The following is a 20526-nucleotide window of genomic DNA, read 5'->3' as shown; positions in this document are numbered from 1 at the left end:
TTCATTTGTGGTGGTTTTGTAGGAGATTTCAAATTGGATCAAGCCTCGACCTCCTTCAGCTCTGGGTAGGTAAAGACGATCTGCGTCTACCTTTGGGTGGTGCATCTCATCGTAAGTCAGCAGCTTACGGGTTTTCCTGTCAATCTTCCTTATTTCATTCATATTCCAGTTCAACACATTGAAACTGTAAATAACAACAGGAACTGCTAAGAAATTTATAGCTAACACCTTGTTACGTGCATTTAACTCTGATTTTAGGACTGCTTGAACTCTCCTGTAACACTCCTTCCTGATCTTCTCTTTCATACTTGCATGTTGAATGCCAGAGCCCTCATCTATTCCGAAGTATTTGTAAGTTTGTTCCTGCTCGAGTTCTTTTATGACTGTGTCAACATCCAACTCCACTGAATTTGAGGTCTTCAGTTTCCCTTTCTGGAAAGTGGCCTTGGCACATTTATCAAGACCAAATTTCATCTCAGTGTCATCAGTGAATGCTTTCACAGTATGTAGTTGTCCTTCAAGCTTATTATCATCAAGGCCATGGAGTTTTAAGTCATCCATATAAAATAGATGACTTATTTTCTTGTCATCAATTTTATATCCATACCCTGTTCTGTTAAGTTCATTTGTAAGGGGCATTAGGGCTATATTATTATTATTATTCCTTCATAATACAGTGTAGCTAAAAATGCACCAGTCTTTAGTCATCTGTCAAGTCACAAGGACCTCAGACAGATAATACTTTCCTTAAGATGTGTGCTGTGCCCAATAAGGCTGCTTTTTGCAAGACATCAGTCTTGCATGGGATTTCCAGTTGTCCTAAAAAGTCTTGAAGTGTCAATGCAATTGAGCCCAGCGCTCCGATTACCACTGGTATCACTTTTACATTACCCTCTCGCATTCCATACAGTCTTGCCATTTCCACTTTCAATTCAGAGTACTTGGTGATATTTTTCAATCTCTTTACTCAAAACATTCATGTCATTTGGTATGCCTACATCAATGATCTGACAGTATTTGTCTCTTTTACTCAATATCACAATATCCGGCCAATGGTGTTCAATTATACAATCTGTATGGAAATCATAGTCCCAGAGTATCGTTACTTTACCATCCTCCTGCATAACTTTACTTGGTAGTTGCTGATACCAGTTCTCTGTTACTTCATATTATTATTATTATTATTATTACTACTACTACTACTACTACTATTACCTCCACCAAGGAAGGAGGTTATGTTTTTATCAGTGTTGGTTTGTCCGTTTGTGTGCAAAATAACTCAAAAAGCTGTGAACAGTATTTGATGAAACTTGCAGGAAAAGTTGGTAATGACACCAGGAAGAGATGATGAAATTTCGGTAGTGATCTGGGAATTTTTATGGATTCTTGAAGGATTTTTCATTTGTTATATTTACTTCACATGAAGTATTACAATGTTACGTTCTTGATTATCTCACTTGAAAACACGTTCATCATTTCCACGTAACCTATGGTAGCGATGCTGTTTCCAAAGTTTATTTTCGTTTCTCTATTAGTAATTTTACTCGTGTAGCTATCTTAAAATGAGCTGCTTGGCAGAGGTCTGCAGAGGATGACATAACAAGCCTTGACTGTTGGGATCGACTCAAAAAGCTCAGGCTTTGCTCCCTCCACCACCGCTGTGAGCTCTATATCATCTGTATGATGTGGAAAATATTCCATCAACATTGCCCATCTTTAAAATTCGTCTGCTTGAATGGGCTATGGTTCCCCAGAGTTGACTGTGTATCACTTCCAGGTGGTGCTATTAAATAAGACATGGCCTGTGTCAACTTCGGTCAAAACTTATCTAAGTAATCTAATCTATGCCGTAACATTTTAATCAAAGCATGACAACATGGGTAGAGGCTGATATCTTAACATTTCTGATGGTCTTAAGTATAAAAAAAATTATTTAAGGTTTATATAGAACTACACTCAGAGTATGTCTATAAGCTATTGTATTTAGACCTGGTTTCTATCCTCAAACTGTTCTGTTTTGTAGATGCAATTTTTTTTGTTTTTAATAAAGCACTCTGAAATTAGAAAAATCAAAAATCTGCAACAATCTCAGCTCCATGAGTATTGGAGAATGGATTTTCAACTGTGTAAAGAAACTGATTGTAGTGATCATAGTTTTGACAGTGAGTGTGGTGAAATCAGAGACAGTGTTGATGATTACGATGGTTGAGATTAGTATGGGAGGAGGTTATGTTTTTGCTGGCGTTGTTTTGGGAAATTGAGCAATTTTCAGCATGCGTGTATATGGGTTGAAATGAGCTGCTTGGCAGAGGTCTGCTCTCTCCAAGTGCTTTTCTAGTTATTATTGAGTGAGAGAGGAGTCATGCCATCAAAGTGACACTGGGGTAAAATATACAAAGCCCAGTATACCCATCATGACTACCTGTCTGATAAGGGTATACCAGGCACACACATCACAACCATATGTGAGCGACATTGTGATCTCCTATCAAGATATTCAGAGCATCACCTTGCAGATGGGACCCAGTTAGAATTTTCTCCAGGTTGAGTAGCCCATCCCACTCAAAAGGTCTCTGAATAGGGTTGTTTAAGAATGTTGAATGAAACACCAATGTTTCCAAAGGTGAATTATCCAAACCCCAAAGAATTCCTCTTAACACATGGCTATGATGCTCCCTCACTACTTCTGCTAGTGATCAGAGATGCACATATCGTCAGCCAATAAGTGACATGCTCAACTGGTTAAGCTCAACTGACAAGCAAAATCTGTGGTATTGAGCAGAAAATTTGCTGTAGCCTGTCTTTTATACTATCATTATTGAGCGAGAGAGCAGTGCATGCTATCAAAGTGACACTGGGGTAAAATATACAAAGGCCAGTATACCCATCATGATTACCCATCTGATAAGGGCACGCCAGGCACATATTATTATTATTATACAAACATATATACACATTCTACATTTCTAAGCGTGTAAACATATTCTACATATATAAATATTTCCTGCATTTGAACATGTTTTACACAAGCACACACACACCCATACATGCATGTATACATTCATATGTAGATGCACACATAATCTACACCTGTAGACATAATGAAAGTTTGAGAAAATATCCAACTTACATAGAAGAAATCAGAAATCTCAATGATGGTGTCAGGCTGGTAAAGATTTTGAAATGGTTTTGAGCAAATCCTGCAGCTAGCTATATATTTGTGTGTGTGTGTGTGCATGTGTGTGTGGTGTTTGTGTGTGCGTGCATAGGTGTGTGTGTGTGTGTGTGTGTGTGTGTGGTGTTTGTGTGTGCGTGCATAGGTGTATGTGTGTGCGTGAATAGGTGTATGTGTGTGCACGTGCATTTATGTTTATCTTCCTCTCCACTCCTTCTCTAGCTTTCTCTCTCTTTCTCCCTGTCGCCTCTCTATCTCTCTCTTTACATTATATATGTGTGTATGTGTGTTTGTATATATGTTAATATATATATAATCATATATGTGTGTATATGTATGTATGTGTTTATGTATGTATGTATAGCACATCTATAATTTAAGGAAAAGCATTAAAACAGTCCCAAGAAAAAAAAAAAAACTTGTGTAATTGTTTTATTCATGCGTATTGCTTGATTGCCAGTTGATTTTGTTTGTGCATGCAACTAGCCAGGACTTGAATGTTTGAATTGTCACAAACCAGTTCAAATACACACCGTAGTTTGGAGTGTGAACGTATTGACTAAGCAAATATTTGAAGTATATTAATTTCTCTTTCTCTTTCAATGTATGTTTACACACACACACACACACACACACACACACACACACACACATATATATATATATATATATATATATATATATATATATGTATGTACACATACAGGGTGATGCAAAATTAGTCTTACATTGTATATAATATACACGTGTTAGCCTACTTTTGCACCATCCTATGTGTGTACATGCATACATATATATCCGTATATATGTGTGTGTATGTTTGATGTTTCATGTTTTAACCCCCTCACCCACTGGAGTCGGTTTCTAGCCTAGAAATATGACTCATTGGTTTCAAATTTTGGCACAAGGCCAGCAATTTCGGGGGAAGGGTTAAATCGATTAGATCGACCCCAGTGCGTGACTGGTACTTATTTTATCAACCCTGAAAAGATGACAGGCAAAGTGAACTTTGGAGGTATTTGAACTCAGCACATAAATATGTATTTTGTCTGGCGTTCAAATGATTCTGTCAGCTCACTGCCCTACATCGCTCTTTCTTTGCAATTTAAACACTGTCAATGAAGTAGTCATGTTCGTATGAATTCTCCTCTTCCTCCTCCTCATTATCATCATCATCATTTTTATTTAACGTTCCTTTTTCCAAGCTGGCATGGGTTGGGTGGTTTGGTATGAAGAGAGGCGCCAGAGTGCTGCGACAAGTTCCATTGTCTGCTTTGACATAGTTTATACAGCTGAAGCCCTTCATAATGCCAACCAATTTACAGGGTTGCACCCACTTTAGTGAGGTCAAAAATACCCGCAAGATAAGATCCATGAAATGCATATAGAATTGAGTGATAAGAAACTAGGATAGAGGGGATGGGAGCTGGTGACTTCCTGAGGAGGTGAATAGTCTGACTTGCCCCTCTGGACAGACAGACAGACAGAAAGAAAGAATGAAAGAGTGACAGTGAGAAAGAGAAAATGGGATCAGTGTACAAGGTGAATATGAGGAACAGAAAAGATGGATGTGGAGGTAAGTGGAACTGAGTGAGAATAGTATGACTGATGAAGAGTGATGAGGAAATGGTCCTTTTCTATGTGTAGACAAGATGGCAGGTTTAGAAATTGTACATGGTGTAAGCAGCACAGACTATGGATAAGGAAGAGGTGCGCTGGATCAGAGGAAGGTTACAGAGAATGAAGAATTTGTTTGTAGCAAATGTGCAAGAGCAATAAATAATAAGAGCACACAAGAAAGAGATGTTCTGGAATCCCCCAAAAGTTCCCCAGTACTCTTTTGACTCAATGATTGCACCATGTGTTTCCAGCTTCAAATCCCCTGCCGTTATGTTCTGAGTTCAAATCCCACCAAGGTCGACTTTGCTTTTCATCCTTTCGGGGTCGATAAATTAAGTACCAGTTGCATACTTGGGTCAATGTAATCAACTTAATCCCTTTGTCTGTCCTTGTTTGTCCCCTCTGTTTAGCTCCCTGCGGGCAATAAAGAAATAAAAATCCCTATTTCATTCTATTTCTGGCAAAGTTCCTTGTGTAAAACTTTTACCACCTGGTCATGCCTCCATTTCTTATATTCTTCCAGTACCAACTGGGGGCATTCTGTCACAATGTGTGCCACTGTCTCGTTCCAAGTTCCACAGACTCTACATTTTTCTGATACATTCACTCCATATATATTTTTACTCAATTTGCTGATTTTTTATCTCTTGATTTGGGGCTGCTACAATTAGGCTTTCTGTTTTTTAATTGCCCCTTTTTTAATCAATCCCAGGATTATGTTCCACATACGTCTTCAATGACTCTCCAAAATTGGACATGCAGAGATTTTTCTTCGATCTGTCTGTATTTCATTCTTGTATTTTGATTTCTTTGTATTTCATTCTTGTCCTTTTCTCCTATTACACGCTTCATCACCTGTTCTTTATTAACTGTCTTTAGTAGATTCTTGTGCTGCTCTGTAAATACTCTACTAGACTTTTTCTTTCTATCTGTACACATACTTCTACTGCTATTAAACCTCTTTACCCTAATCTCTCCTCAAGTACAACTAATTGATATCAGCTTTCGGATGGTAGGCTCCATTCATCGTCAACAATATCGTTTCTGATCCAGTCTATTATTTCAATTCCATATCTGATTAAGGGTACTGCTCTTGAATTTATTGCTTTAATAGAATTTTTGGAATTCAACTTTGAATGCAATAATTTTCTGACTCTCCTTGACTTCTTTCAAATCTTCCATGTTTCATTTTCAATATTGCACACTTTTCTATTTCAAATTCCATACCTACATCATTTGAGAAAATGCAGATAGTATGTACAAGACTTTCAAGCTATTTCTCATTTTTCACATAAACCTTTCTATCAATGATTTACCTCATCATTTCCTTTTTCCAAATCATAAAAAATTTTAACTTTTCATATGTAGAGCCTGTCAGCTTCTAATGCTCCTAGATATTTATAACTCTCTCCTTCTTTCAATGATTTTAATGTCTGGTCATCTGATAATTGGATGTCTTTGCTGTTGACTACCTCTCCCCTTCTCATGACTAATATTGCACACTTATCTATGCCAAATTCTATGCCTATATCTTTGCTGAAGAATCTTACTGTCTGTATAAAGGAATCTATCTCTTTTTCATTCTTACTAAAAAGCTTCAGGTCATCCATGTAGAGCAAATGGTTAATTTTTCCCTTACTATTTCCAAACTGATACCCTGCCTTTGCTTTCCTTAATACTTAATTTGGGGGGGTGGGAGGAACAAATATTAAAGGGGACAATGAGTCCCCTTGGAAAATTCCTCTTTTGATATTAACTTTCCCTAAGAGTGTGTCACCTGAGTATAGATCTACTTCCCATTTCTTCATGCTACAGCTATACTCAAACATTCACTTACCCATGAGTGTGGGATCCTACCATAGGCTTTTCTATAATCTATCCATACCATTGTTAGATTTTTCTTTCTAGCTGGTCTGTCTCAAATAATCCGTTCTGTTGATACTGATCTATTCTTTTCTGATATCTGGAGAGCTTGCTTGCTACTGCTAAGATACACAGTTTCAACTCTTCTATTACTGTCCCAAATCCTTTCTCTTTGACTAAATATCTTTTCTCAAGGAAAGATTTGAATCTTGTGTTTCCAAACTGGTTTGTTTTCTAAGCTTCTATTCTATTCAGATCTTGCCTTAAAGTCTTCACTTTATTTAGTAGTCTCATTTTCCACATTTTCCCATTTTTAATCTTTCCCTACTACCCCACCCCGCACCCCCTACATAAATGAATAAGTTAGTGTCTTCTATACTTTTAGTATCTGTCCTGATAACAGAATCTACTTTCCTGGTCATTTCTAGCAGTTTCCTTCTGTTGATGTCTTTTGGTGCTGGCAATCTTTTTCTTATTTCTTTACTCATTACTTCCTGCAACTCATCTAAAATCTTCTCATCTTCCTCACTTAAATCACTGAAGTCGTTGGTGCCAGTTGTCCCTTCTTTATAGGAAATCATCAGGAAGAGAGTGCTTTTAGAGAGGTCGCTGCCGACGTAAGACATTGTTTGCTTCACTTTTCAACAACAATTAATATATTTACTTTTGCTGTTATTGTGTACCAAGTAATATCCGAGAGAGACTGTGCGGCATTGGAAAGCTGTCTCTGCTGATCTCAAGCCTGTAGCGCCTTTATCTCTTTTTAGGTAGAGCCTGTCGATATAACTATTTCTAAGGTGGGTTTTAACGTCTATGGAGTGGATTTCTTCTACAGACCAGTCAAGTATTCTGAATGTTGAAATCAGCACTGGTACTGCAAATGCATTGTGGGATACTGTATTGTTGAAAGAGGAGAGTTCTGACTGCCATATTTTTCTGTCTGGCATGTATATATATATGTATGTATATATGTGATTGTTCAGTTTTATTTCAAGATTTCTTGCCAATAGAGAAAGAGCTGGTTGCTAACCTAGATCCAAGGCTCCTTCATTGGAATTTAAACATCAGCAACAGGGTATTTTTTTATGTATGTATGTATATGTGCAAATTTGTATGTTTTACTTTATGTATTCTTATGCATATAGCTACATATCTAGACATGCTCACATATATTTAAATGATAAACTTTGGGAAAGTTTTACAGATTTTTACACTTCCAGTGATGGATTGGATCTGTGGCCTTCGAATTAGCTTTCTCCTTTTTGATTTTGAGAAGCCTAATTTCTCAAGATTGGTATTTAGGCAGTGCGTTACATATCACAGTGCCCCAATATTTACAGGTATGTTTGTATGTATATTTGTATGTACGTACATGTAGATAGTTCGCATTGGTTGATGGAAGAAAGAGAGGGAAAGAGAGATTAGGAAAGAAGGAATATTCTGTAAGAAATGTCTTGTATTTACACCTGTACTATAACTAAGCTGGGGCAAAATAACAATGGAAATTTGGTGAGTTATTTGGGTTGAACAAAATAAAATCGAAGAAAGCGAAGAGTTTTAAGAGTGACACAAGTAAATTCCGAGTGCAAATCCATAAAACAATGAAAAGAAGCTTGCAGAAGCATTCAGATTGAATCTAAACTTGTTAATAGTGTAGATATAATGGTTACATTCCATGCAAACCTATATGGTTTCTGTTGAACCCCCAACGAGCATTCAGACGAATCATCAGTGATATTTCAACAGCTCTTAGAAATTCTCTCACTCATTCACTCTTTCTTCCTCCTAAAACTAAAATAAGTTGCCAAATCGAGACCAATATAATCCTAATTCTGGACTATAGGAACAACAACTCATGTGAGTTCCTGTAAAACAAGGGGGGAAAAAGCAGCATTATTCATCAGTATTTTCATGAATAAATACTTATAAAAAATCCCAGGCAACAGTGCCCGTCATAAAATAAATCGAAATAAAAATGGATCAACAGAAAAATATACAACTCTGCACTAAAAGGTTTTTGTGATAGGGAATGGAATTGTGGGAAAATTTTGAGTATGTCGCAGTACTCAGCACTCGAAATCCTTAGATTAGTATTCATAAAAGGCCACAGCATATCAAGTTTCCATATTTAGCAGCAACAATCCTTAACAAGTGATTTCGGATCTTTTCGGTTTGAACGGCAGTTGGATCTTTTTGGTTTGAATGGCAGTTTTTTCTAGCGGTGTCATATGAAATTGTCACACATAATTATGACCCTAGTATCGATCTATTGCATTTCAATCTATTTTAGGGTTAGGATTGGGGGTGGAGGAAGGGTATTTTTTTTTCTTCAGAAATGTAAATAAACCCAATCTGTTTCTTAAACGAGGGACATTTTCATATGGCACAGAATGTTTTCACCCCAATAGACGGTCATTGATTGGTTGAAATTGCAGAAATTGAAAAAAAAAAAGCAACAAATATCTTACAAACTAGAATTTTCTCAATAAAGTGAAGAGAAAAAGATGTTTTATAAACACATTCTACCAGTATATGAAGTTTAAAAGTGTTTAGTTACATGGAAATTATTTTTAAAAACTGCTGTTCAAACCAAAAAGATCCTGGCAGTTTTTGAAAATAATTTCCATGTAACTAAACACTTTTAAACTTTGTATACTGGTAAAATGTGTTTATAAAATATCTTTTTCTCTTGGCTTTATTGAGAAAATTCTATAGTGGATCTTTTCCTTTTGAACAGCAGTTTTCAACACAATTTCTAGTTAACTAAAAACACTTTTAAACTTCGTATACTGGTAGAATGTGTCAAAATAAAACATTTTTTTCTCTTGGCTTTCTTGAGAAAATTGTAATTTGTAAGTTTAACGTAGTTTAATTTTTTGAATTTTAACCAATCAATGGCCTCTATTGAGCTAAAATCATTTGCTGTGTCTAAAACTGAGACAACATCCTGTCACTGTTATGTTTACATACGGAAAGCATGTGTATAAAATTATAGAATTATTTTGTTTGTTAATTGTTTGAATTATTTTCCATTGCTTTCGTTTTAGCCTTTCGGTTTTTTTTTCTTAAGCAATGGAAAATAGTTTAAAGAAGACACGTGTATCTCAAAACAAAAACATAGCGAATAATTTTAGACACACACGTAACAATTAAATTAATTTAACAATTAAGAAAAAAAGAACGAAAGGCTAAAATTTAGGGTTAGGGTTTAGAGTACAGCGATATCTGGCACGATTGTTTGGATATTCACTCTTAACACGTCTAGGCAGGTTCAGGCACAAAATATGCTGGTTGATGTAGCGTATGTCACAGGAGAATAACTTCTATCTTTCACGGCAACAGTGAATTCAACGTATTCGGATCACTGATTTGTAAATCAAACATCCATAAGCATTTCTACAAAACATTTTGTCTCCCATTGATGTAATCCACGCATTTTAACTAAACAAAAGACACTGAAATTTCAACCAGAAACTGGAATTCATAAACTATCTTGATGCAAAGTCAACTACAAGCTCACCTATAAACCCAAATAAAACCATCAATACTTCACCTCTGAAACAATTCTAACAAAACTATTTAGATATTAATTGCTGGCAAGGACATTGTATTTCGGTTGCAACTATGATGTAATACCAAGTATATTAGAGGTTTACAAGTCTTATCTTGTTAGCAGTGCAGTGTATTCACTTTTAAGTTTATCTGGCTCTGAATTCTATAGCTAAACTTAAAAGTATTAACATGTTGTATGATTCCTTTAAATTAATCATCACAGCCATCTATATAGGTGGCAGCAGGCAAAAGAGCAGAAACTACACACTTCTATCATATTTCATCTACCAAAAGTTCTGAAAAATTTATTTGCATGAGATTTCTAGAGAAAAAGAAACCATTCCAATAATTCTTTCTACTATAGGCACAAGGCCTGAAATTTGGGGGGAGAGGGTAAGTCGATTATATTGACCCAAGTGCTCAACTGGTACTTATTTTATCGACCCTGAAAGGATGAAAGGCAAAGTCGAACTCAGAACGTGAAGGCAGACTAAACCATTCCAATAATGCTAAACAGAATACTTTGAAAAATGTAAAGTATAATGCTTTGAGCTCTTGTTATTCAACAACGATTAAAGATAAAGGTGTTCTTCCGGCTGTTGTCAATAAACAACGAGGGTACATGCGGTGTTGAGAGGGTTGGAATATGAAAGAGAGGAGGGGGGAAAGAAACGAGTAGGAGACAATAAACAATAATAGGACGATAACTGAGCGTTGTTTCAAATGTTTTAAAAAAGAGAATAGTTAGCGTTGTGGTGAGTTCAACGCACAAAAAGATAATAACGATCAGATATACACAGCCGTAGTGGCAACTATATCTGTCCACAGAACATTAAGCAACTAAACGAATGTGCACATTTATAAAACGTTGTAGAGACCAAGCCGCGATCAGCAGTCTTAGGATAGGAAAACTTATAAATGGGACACACAAAAAAATAAAACAAGAAGGGGATCTTTTCGGTTTGAACGGCAATTTTTTCTAGCGGTGTCATGAAATTGACCCTAGAATCGATCTATTGCATTTCACTCTCTTTTAGGGTTAGGATCAGGGGTGGCGGAAGGGTATCTTTTTTTCTTCACAAATGTAAATAAACCCAATCTCAAATGAGGGACATATTCATACGACACAGAATGCTTTTTAACTCAATAGACGTCACTGATTGGTTGAAATTGAAGAAAAAAAAACAACAAATATCTTACAAACTATAGAATTTTCTCAATAAAGCCAAGAGAAAAAGATGTTTTATAAACACATTCTATCAGTATACGAAGTTTAAAATTTTTTAGTTACTTAGAAATTATGTTAAAAACTGCCGTTCAACCCGAAAAGATCCCAAGAAGGAAGAAAGCAGAGTTCTGACGAATGAGAGAAGAGAGAGAGTGAGGGTACTGGAGCCAAACTAGTGAAACATGAAGAGGTGGTGTAGAAATGAGGTTCCATAAGTTGCCGAGACGAAATGTTACACTTAATATAAAGTTGGAAACGAAGACGTGTAGCTTTGTGGTTAGGGCTATTTAGCGCACGATCATAAGGTGGTATCCTAGAATAAGATGCTTAGTGTCCCTGAGCAAAGTTGTGCCTGTAATTCAAAGGACCAGCCTTGTCACATTATGTGTTATGCTGGATCACATTGAGAACTACGTTAAGGGTACACGTGTCTGTGGAGTGGTCAGGCCACTTGCAAGTTTTAATTCTCCTAATTTCACGAGCAGGCTGTTCCATTGATCGGATCAATTGGAGTACTCATCGTCGTAACCGACGGAGTGCTAGTTTTTTTTCAAGGCTGGAAACAGTGCAGGGAAAAGTGGTGAAATATATTAAATGTGCATTTGGAGCCGCATAGAAGTGTGTAGTAGTTGATCTACGGGTAACATCGAGTGATGAAGCAAGTGAAGGTTTCAAATTGAGTTTAATTCGGAGCAAGAGTACTTCCGACCAGGTCACACAGACTATTGTCCTTTTTTGGAAGAGAGAGGTGGGAAGTGAAGAAGAGTGGACAGATGCGATCAGTTGCAAGCTGGACTGTAAGAAACGGGAATTGTGGAGGGTGGTGTACTGCAGTGATCGTATAACAGGGTGGATGGTGAGGAGAAAAGGAATTTAGTTGCGTAACATGTTGCAATGGTCCAGCTGATGGCTAAGGCTCCACCGTGGAGTTTGTCAGTAACGTATAGTGAGGGAAAAATGCCGTTGTAATTTTTCGGTTTACACATACACAAACATACGCACACTTGCATATGCTCCACGAATGCCCCACACAACAAAATTCTACATTTTGTTCGCTGCCGGTTCTTGATTTTCTTTCAATTCTCCTCTGAAATCCCCTAACTTTGAAAATAAAAGCATAAAAACAACAACATCATCTCTTCTAGCCCACGTAATAGGTAGAATGGATAAATCCAGGCCAGAAATATCAAGTTTAAACAAAGCATCGAGATACAATTAAATAAACAGAAAAATGATGGAAAGGTTTGGCTTATAAGTTTGGTCGATAAGTCAGTCAATCATTCATTTTTTATTGCTATTGTTTACATTTTCACCAATACAAAAGCAGTTTGCTTACGCCATATATCTAACTGCTGGATATGTTTATACAGTGACAACCGTTTTTCATTTTGAATAGGAGACGACTGCTTTATGGCCTTTTTTTCTTTTTTAATGATGTGGCTTGGTTAAGTATTTGGTGAATATCTGTTCATGCAGCCTGATATTTCCCCATATGAAATCAAGCATTTAGTTTTCAATGAATCACGTTTATTAATAAAATAACATTACAAGCGCTGCTTGACGAAAGCTGTAATGCTATATACCAGAGGTGTTATTAATATACATGTTTGGTTAGAGGCGAGATCATTTTAACTTCGTGTTAAGGGGTGAGAAAGTTCTATACTTGTGGTAGATAGGTAGATGAAAAGATTCTTTCTATCCCATGGTCAAGTGACATGGCTGACAAAGAATCTTCTGCGTTTGTCTTTCTTCTCTGGAACTTCCGTGCTGCTCGTTTCCATTTGTGATCGTATTTTGGTGGGAAACTGCGTTGTAAATTTTGATTGAAACTTCCTGATCGTATGAATGCATCTGAAATGTGTTTGGCCAAAATGCAGACCTAAATTACCTGGTATGTTATGGCCTTTTCCTCATTATCGAAATAACAGGGGTGTATTGCGAGCTACAGACGTGTGTTGGAAGTGATCATGGGGTATTAAGTCCTTTCTGGTCATAGGCTGGGTAGAGCGTACTCTTGGATACAACTGTGTGGTCTTGCTGGTTTCCCGTGACCTGACGCTTGGAGGGACTGTCGCCGATTCCATCACGGGGGTAGGAGAAACCATTATTTGTGCCTCACTACTACACTAAGCACTAGCGTAGCTAGAATGTTTGCCGCCCTCGGGCCGCAACAAAAAAAAAATCCATATTGCCTACAGCAGACCCAAAAGTGGTGCCGCCCGGTGCGGACCACTCCCTCTAGCTACGCTAGTGACACTAAGTACCGCTACAATGGGATGAGCAAACACAATACATTGACTCGGTTGTGATATTAGGGAAAGTCGATTCTATCATTTCAAATGGAGTCGCTCTATATCAGTCTCTTCGATTAAGAGGCGTAAGTTTGTATACAATAACAGTCGCTTTTGTGGCTTCGTTGAAAGTCTTGGATGTCCCCCCCGCCCAGTGTGTGTGTACATACACTATTACGGAAACATGGGGAAGTTTATGTAAACACAATAACAAAGCATAATGGAAAAGGGGTTTAGCAAAAAAGACGATAGTCAGTAACATGACGCGGTACAGAAAGTTATTAAAACCCCTGTAAATCAATCGTCGTGGCACTCCGATCAACGGAAAAGCCTGCTCGTGAAATTAAAGTGCAAGTGACTTAGCACTCCACAGACACGTGTACCCTTAATGTAGTTTGAAATACTGGTACAACAGAAACAGAAAGTAAGAAAGAGTGAGAGAAAGTTGTGGTCAAAGAGTACTGCAGAATTCGCCACCAGCCCCTGCCAGAACCTCGTGGAGCTTTAGGTGTTTTCGCTCAATGAACACTCACAACGCCCGCTCTGAGAATCGAAACCGCGATCCTACGACTGCAAGTCCGCTTCCCTAACCACTGGACCATTGCGCCTCCCCTGTAAATCAATATGCAAAGATTCAAATAACCCTGATAAATTCAAATGGCACAAACATTAGTTTCCTTCACGAATGTCATAATGAAGAAAGTCAACTGTGTGCAGAAAGAATCAGAAGTCAGTACTTTCTTATGTTCTAATAAAACAATTTATTTTAAAGACTTTTACAACTATGAACAATTGTGTGCAACAGGGACTTTTAATGTGTACAAACATTAAATTTTAGACCTCAGTCTGACGAGAATAAATTGGAAGACATGAATAGATTTGGTTTCACTTACTACATATTTACATGAGTCCAACTGCCTTCAAAATGAAGCTGGATATAAATTCCGAGTGTAGGACAAAAGCCCCATGGTTATATTTTTCAGTTTTTTTTTTGTTTTTTTTCACCTTTTACTTGTTTCAATCAGAATTTGGATCTTTTCGGTTTGACGGCAGTTTTTAAAAATAATTTCCACGTAACTAAACACTTTTAAACTTCGTATACTGGTAGAATGTGTTTATAAAACATTTTTTTCTCTTGGTTTTATTGAGAAAATTCTATAGTTTGTAAGATATTTGTTGTTGTTTTTTTCTTCAATTTCTGCAATTTCAACCAATCAATGACCTCTATTGAGGTAAAAAAACATTCTGTGCCGTATGAATATGACCCTCGTTTAAGAAACAGATTGGGTTTATTTACATTTGTAAAGAAAAAAAGATACCCTTCCCCCCACCCCTAACCCTAACACAGATTGAAATGCAATAGATCGATACTAGGGTCATAATTATGGGTGACAATTTCATATGACACCGCTAGAAAAAACTGCCGTTCAAACCGAAAAGATCCTATTTATTAAAGGAGAAACGAATAATAATTTTATACAAAACGAATAAGTTTCAAATTCTATAAAGCAATGCAAACAATGGAAAATAATTTAAACACTAATTTTATATATACTCAGACTTTCAAAAAGAATTTAGCTGTTTAGGATGTCAAGCTTTCAAATCGAATTTAGCTGTCTACGTTAACTACGTCACAAAACAGCTGTTTACGTCACAGTAACAATTTGTTTAGACGCAGAAAATAATTTCAGCTCAAAACAGAGAATACGATTGGTTAAAATTCGAAGAATTAAACTACGTAAAAGTTACAAAATACGATTTTCTCAAAAAAACTAATTGAAATTAATGTTTTCTTTTGACACATTCCACCAGTATAGCAATAACAATATATTTGTAATATTGATTATAGACACAACGCATATATTTTGGGGTGAGTGGAGGGTATAATCATTTATATCGATCTCCAATACTTGATCGATGTATTTTATCGACCGTGGAAGAACAGACGGCTTGTTTTGAATTCCGGTGAGGGTTGAAACCCGAACGTATAGGACCATATCCCTAAACATTCTAACAGTCCTTTACCAAGCCCTTGTCAGCATGTAATATCATCTAATCTACATTATCTCTCTATTATTTGTCCACGTGTAAAAATATATCATCAAGGTGACATAGTTAAACTTTGACGGAAAAATATAATGTAAAGCTGGCAGAATCGGTAGTGCATCGGATAAAATGCCTAGCGTCATTTCTTACGAATCTTTACGTTCCGTGTTCGAATATTGCTGAGCTTTCCTTCTTTCGGGCGGCGCTTATAGAATAAGTACCAGTTGAATACAATCGACTAGTTCTTCCCATCAGCTTCAGGCCTTGTACTTATTGGGGAAAGAAATATTATTAAGGAAGGGGGTGGGGCAAGCTGGCAGAATCGTTCGTGCGTCGGACAAAATACCTTGTGGCATTTCTTCCGACTCTTCACGTTACTGTCGTCGTCGACTTTACCTTTCATGATCAATTAAGTACCAGTTAATGTAATCGATTAACCCCTCCTCCCAAATTGTTGGTCTTGTGCCAAAATTTTGTGCAATTTTATTTTTTATATCGAAACTAAATATATAGTTTTAGCTCTCAAGGTGAACTCCAAGCAATTACCTATGATGAAAGGTATTCTAGGTTTGACCATCCCAAGTGTGACACCTACTCCAAAGGCACGATGAAGTGGTGGGCAGTTAAAATGTTTTAAAACGTGGATTTTTCAGAAAAATAAGATTTAATGCGAATTACATGTATTTTAGAGTGACGAAAATTACCGAAACCCCTCCAAAAATTTATCATCGAAATTTCATTTTATTCTCGACAGCTATTTCGAAAGCCCGCCGTATTTTTATTATTATTCTGTCTGTTTAGGACTTTGTTATATGGGAGGGTGGATTTTGAAGCATATATGATTGCTATTTCTTGCTGGTTAAGTGACCACGGTGAGGGAGGCTGTTTAAAATTTTATAAGCAGCAGCAACAAGCAATATATACCTACGTTGTTTAGGATATGAAGCTTTTCAAACGAATAATTTTATACAAAACACGCGCTGTTTAGATGTTTACGTTAACTACGTCACAAAATAGCTGTCTACGTGACAGTAGATAGTATGTTTAGACGGAGCAAATGATTTCAGATCGAAACAGAGAATACGATTGGTTTAAAAATTCGAAGAATTAAACTACGTAAAAGTTACAAAATACAATTTTCTCAAAAAAAAAACTAATTGAAATTAATGTTTTCTTTTGATATTCTACCAGTGTACGAAGTTTCAAATTTTTTAGTTAAGTAGAAAATTCCGTCCATCAAACAGAAAAGATCCTAGAATTTTTTTTCCTTTTTACTTGTTAAATTTATTAGACTGCGGCCATACTGGGGCACCACCTTGAATTTTTAGTCGAATGCATCGACGCTAGAGTCTTTTATAATTTTTAACCAGCGCATATGGTTAAGCCTATAAGGTATCTCCACATGCTAGAAATAGCAGCCAAATCTCTTTATGGCTATGAGGTTTTTTTTTTCTAAAAATCTTTTTACTTGTTTCACTCATTGGACTGCGGCCATGCTGGGGCACCAGCTTGAAGAATTTTTGGTCGCAGAAAAATCAGCATTCTAAAATATATATTTAAAGTCATTTGTTTTCTTCTCTCAGCACTTACAGATAAATGAGAATAAGCTGACCTTTTGAACTTTCTCCGGCCGTTGAACGTCTATCAGAAGGCTAGTCGTTCAAACGTACTTCTTATTGTTTGCCTAAACAGAGTGATGGGTGTTTCTCCATAAAAATGACAAATTCTGGTTTTTGTGAATAAAAAAACCTGTCAGAGGCGGGTCATATTTACTTTGTTATTCAAACGTACTTCTTATCGTTTTTATGTTTCTACACATTTCCCTATTATTGATGTTAAGGTTGATTTATTTTTATTTTCAACCTTTAAAATTATTCTAAAAACGAGGGAAATAGTTGAAACACATAAAACATACAATTGTGAGGGACATGTTTTGACACCGATTTTCGATTGAATATATTTTGTTTATTTAAAAATTGGAATTTTGGAAAATAATTTTTTTTTTACAACCGCGATTTTCGTTTTTGTTTACGTGAATTTTTTTTTTAATGCAAGATTTGGCTGTTATTTCTAACATGTGAAGAGACCTTCTAGGCTTAACTTTATGTGCGAGCTGAAAATCACCTAAAAATGATTCTGGGGTTGATACATTCGACTAAAAATTCTTCAAGGCGGTGCCCCAGCTTGGCCGCACTCCAAGTAAGAAGGGATCTTTAGTAGGGATTACCTTAGTCTCCTACAGTATGTACAACCTGGAGGATTCGTTTAGACAGTAAATGCCAATTTTCGCTCATGGTTGCTAGTCGACATGCTACTTGAAATGCTTTAACTTTTTTCAAATTACCATATCATGTGTGATACTATATGTTCACGCTAACTAATATGTCTCATCGTGGCAGATAGGCTGTGCGTTAAAGGACCAAAGCCTTTATCGCATTTTGTAGCCTCATAGCCATAAAGAATGTAAGAAATTTTTGACGTTTGAAGTGACTATTGCTATTATTAAAAAAAAAAAAGTTCTAGTCAACTGTATATGAGTCTGTGGGTAAGTTTTGTGGGACGTTGTGATGGCGCCATGCCAAGGCCATTCTGGGCATTGTCTGGACTCGGAAATCATTTCTTTATGAACAATGTACGTAAAGCATTCTGGCCAACGAACCAAGCTGATTCTGTTCCGTATCTCATTGGTTTCTTAATTACACAACCGCTTTTGGAGATGGTTCATTTGAAGCTGGCTGCTGATCTACGTCTGGAACTGGTGAGTCTTCGTTGTTAGCTAGGACAGATATGCAATGGCTCTCAACCTCTTTTATCTGTCGAATCTCTCATCGATTTTTTCTGTATTTTTCTGTTGTCTTAACCAGATACAATCTGGGTTTATCACTTTTATCTTTCACAGTTGCTAGTCTCCAGTTTTTCACCACTTATTTGTATCTTCATCACTGTCTTATCCACTAATATATCGACTATGCAGGAGGAGTTAGTGGCCCCTTTCACTCTGTCCACCTTTTCCTGTACTATTTTGAAGGTCGTTGCCATGATCTTCGGCACAGAATTCAGTTCGAACCCTAGCTTGGTCAAAATACATATCCTACCCCTGTACATCACTGGCTTCTCGATCACAACTTCTTAGCCACATGAAACTGTAGATAGACTGACTTCAAATCATGTATCGTAGAAACCCCCATCATTTATACCTTCTCACGCAAGTTCTCTCCATATACATTTGTGGCCTCAACATCCATGTGACTCACAACATGATCATTCAGCTCCAAAAATTCTAACTCTGACCAGACCGTATTCTTTGTTGACTGTATAACTACCATCAATGACAGCACTCTACTTTGGACCCGTTCTCCTTAAGGCATTAGAATACTGTCTTAGATCTATCTCCACCTCCCACTCAAATTCAGCACTCACTCAAAGAGTAGCTCACTTTAGTTTTCAACACTGGAGGCTCACCGTTTCATTTCGACTATCCATTACTTGTTGAACACCACACAGAAGTTCTTGTCCTCAATATTTCAAGAAACATCAGTCTCGCTCCTACTACCAGGACTTCCACTACGAGTAGCGAACGAAAGAGTACCTCTATTCAGTTGATGGAATAGCTACTGATGCAGGTCTTACATTCATTGCTTTCCTGGTTGCAAAAGTTAACTATATGATCAGCTTGGTCTTATCAGTAACAGATCAATTCTAGCTCGGGTTCTTTGCAATTCTTAAATATGGAAGGCCCGCGATATCTGAAGCACTTCCCCTTGGACGTTTGCACCAACTCTCTTCCTTGTAACGATTACTCGCACCCTGTTCTACTGGAATTACTGCTGTAAAGTTTTGTCTTGTTCACCGTTAACACTCTAACCTTGGATACCGAATCTTCCATGGATATCCGGTAACTGTTGCAGCTCTACGATATGTGGTCAAGAAAACCATTACAAACACTAACTTGAGTGGCCTTTCCATTGTACCCATCAAGTCTCACTACCATCTCATGCTCCTTCCGTGAAGACCTCCTTCAGATTGGCATCTACTTTCTGCGTCTACCCGAGCTTCCTCGTCCATCTCCAGAGAGAGAACCAAATGCAGGCCCGCCAATAACTTGCTACATCACGGATCTCCTAGTTTCAAAATCAACTTTATCTTCTTCACCCGCTGAACCACATCTTCACTACTAAAGGGTTTTTTCCTTTTTCCTTCGTATCGACATATTTTACAGTTAGCGAACTAAAATAGCTTTGAATGGAAATAGGTGAACAACAACGACAAATGGTTTCGCCCTTGCATTAGATGCAGGTCTTCGACGCCGTCTCCAAAGAGTTGGCACAAAAGAAAGAAAGCAATGATTTCCCTTATGAACAAGCAGAATTAAATAGTTGACAACCAACGACTGCAGGGAAATCTCACTCCTCACTTGCCTACCGACTCCCGCATTTCAACTAGCTCCCTTCTCTGCAAAAGCGCACTTGCTTTACCTCACCTAACATCATTGTCTATCACCTTATTTAAAAAATAAAACATCATGCAACAAGTGGATTAAACTGATTAATATAATTATGCCACAGCTCTAAATGCTGGTACAAGAAAAATTTTGCGAAAAGTTTTCATCATGAAATTATGAAAATTTGATGCTATTTTTTATACTTATACATCATTGTTAGATTAAGGAAAAAAACTCTGACAGGAGCTGCAAACAAAATAAATTATTTTTCTTAAGCCACATCTGTCGATAAGCTTGGCAACTTTTGCCT

The 20526-nt window shown here is 37.0% G+C and overlaps 1 protein-coding gene across 3 annotated transcripts in view; it reads right to left on the bottom strand.

Moving 5' to 3' along the window:
• Positions 1–20526, bottom strand: part of LOC115216172 — a 54368-nt gene that overhangs the window by 31714 nt on the left and 2128 nt on the right. For 2 of the 3 annotated variants that reach the window (XM_036506469.1, XM_036506468.1), the window contains exon 1: positions 3131–3277. The exons of the other annotated variant lie outside the window; for it this stretch is intronic. The gene's annotated coding sequence lies outside the window, so the exon portion shown is untranslated. Of the gene's footprint in view, positions 1–3130; positions 3278–20526 lie in introns of those variants that run through there. 3 annotated transcript variants of the gene reach the window in all.

Source organism: Octopus sinensis, linkage group LG10 (assembly GCF_006345805.1).
Source record: "Octopus sinensis linkage group LG10, ASM634580v1, whole genome shotgun sequence".
Classification (NCBI taxonomy): Eukaryota; Metazoa; Mollusca; class Cephalopoda; order Octopoda; family Octopodidae; genus Octopus; species Octopus sinensis.
The sequence above is the reverse complement of the archived record's forward strand: the minus strand, read 5'-3'. Positions and strand labels throughout refer to the sequence as shown.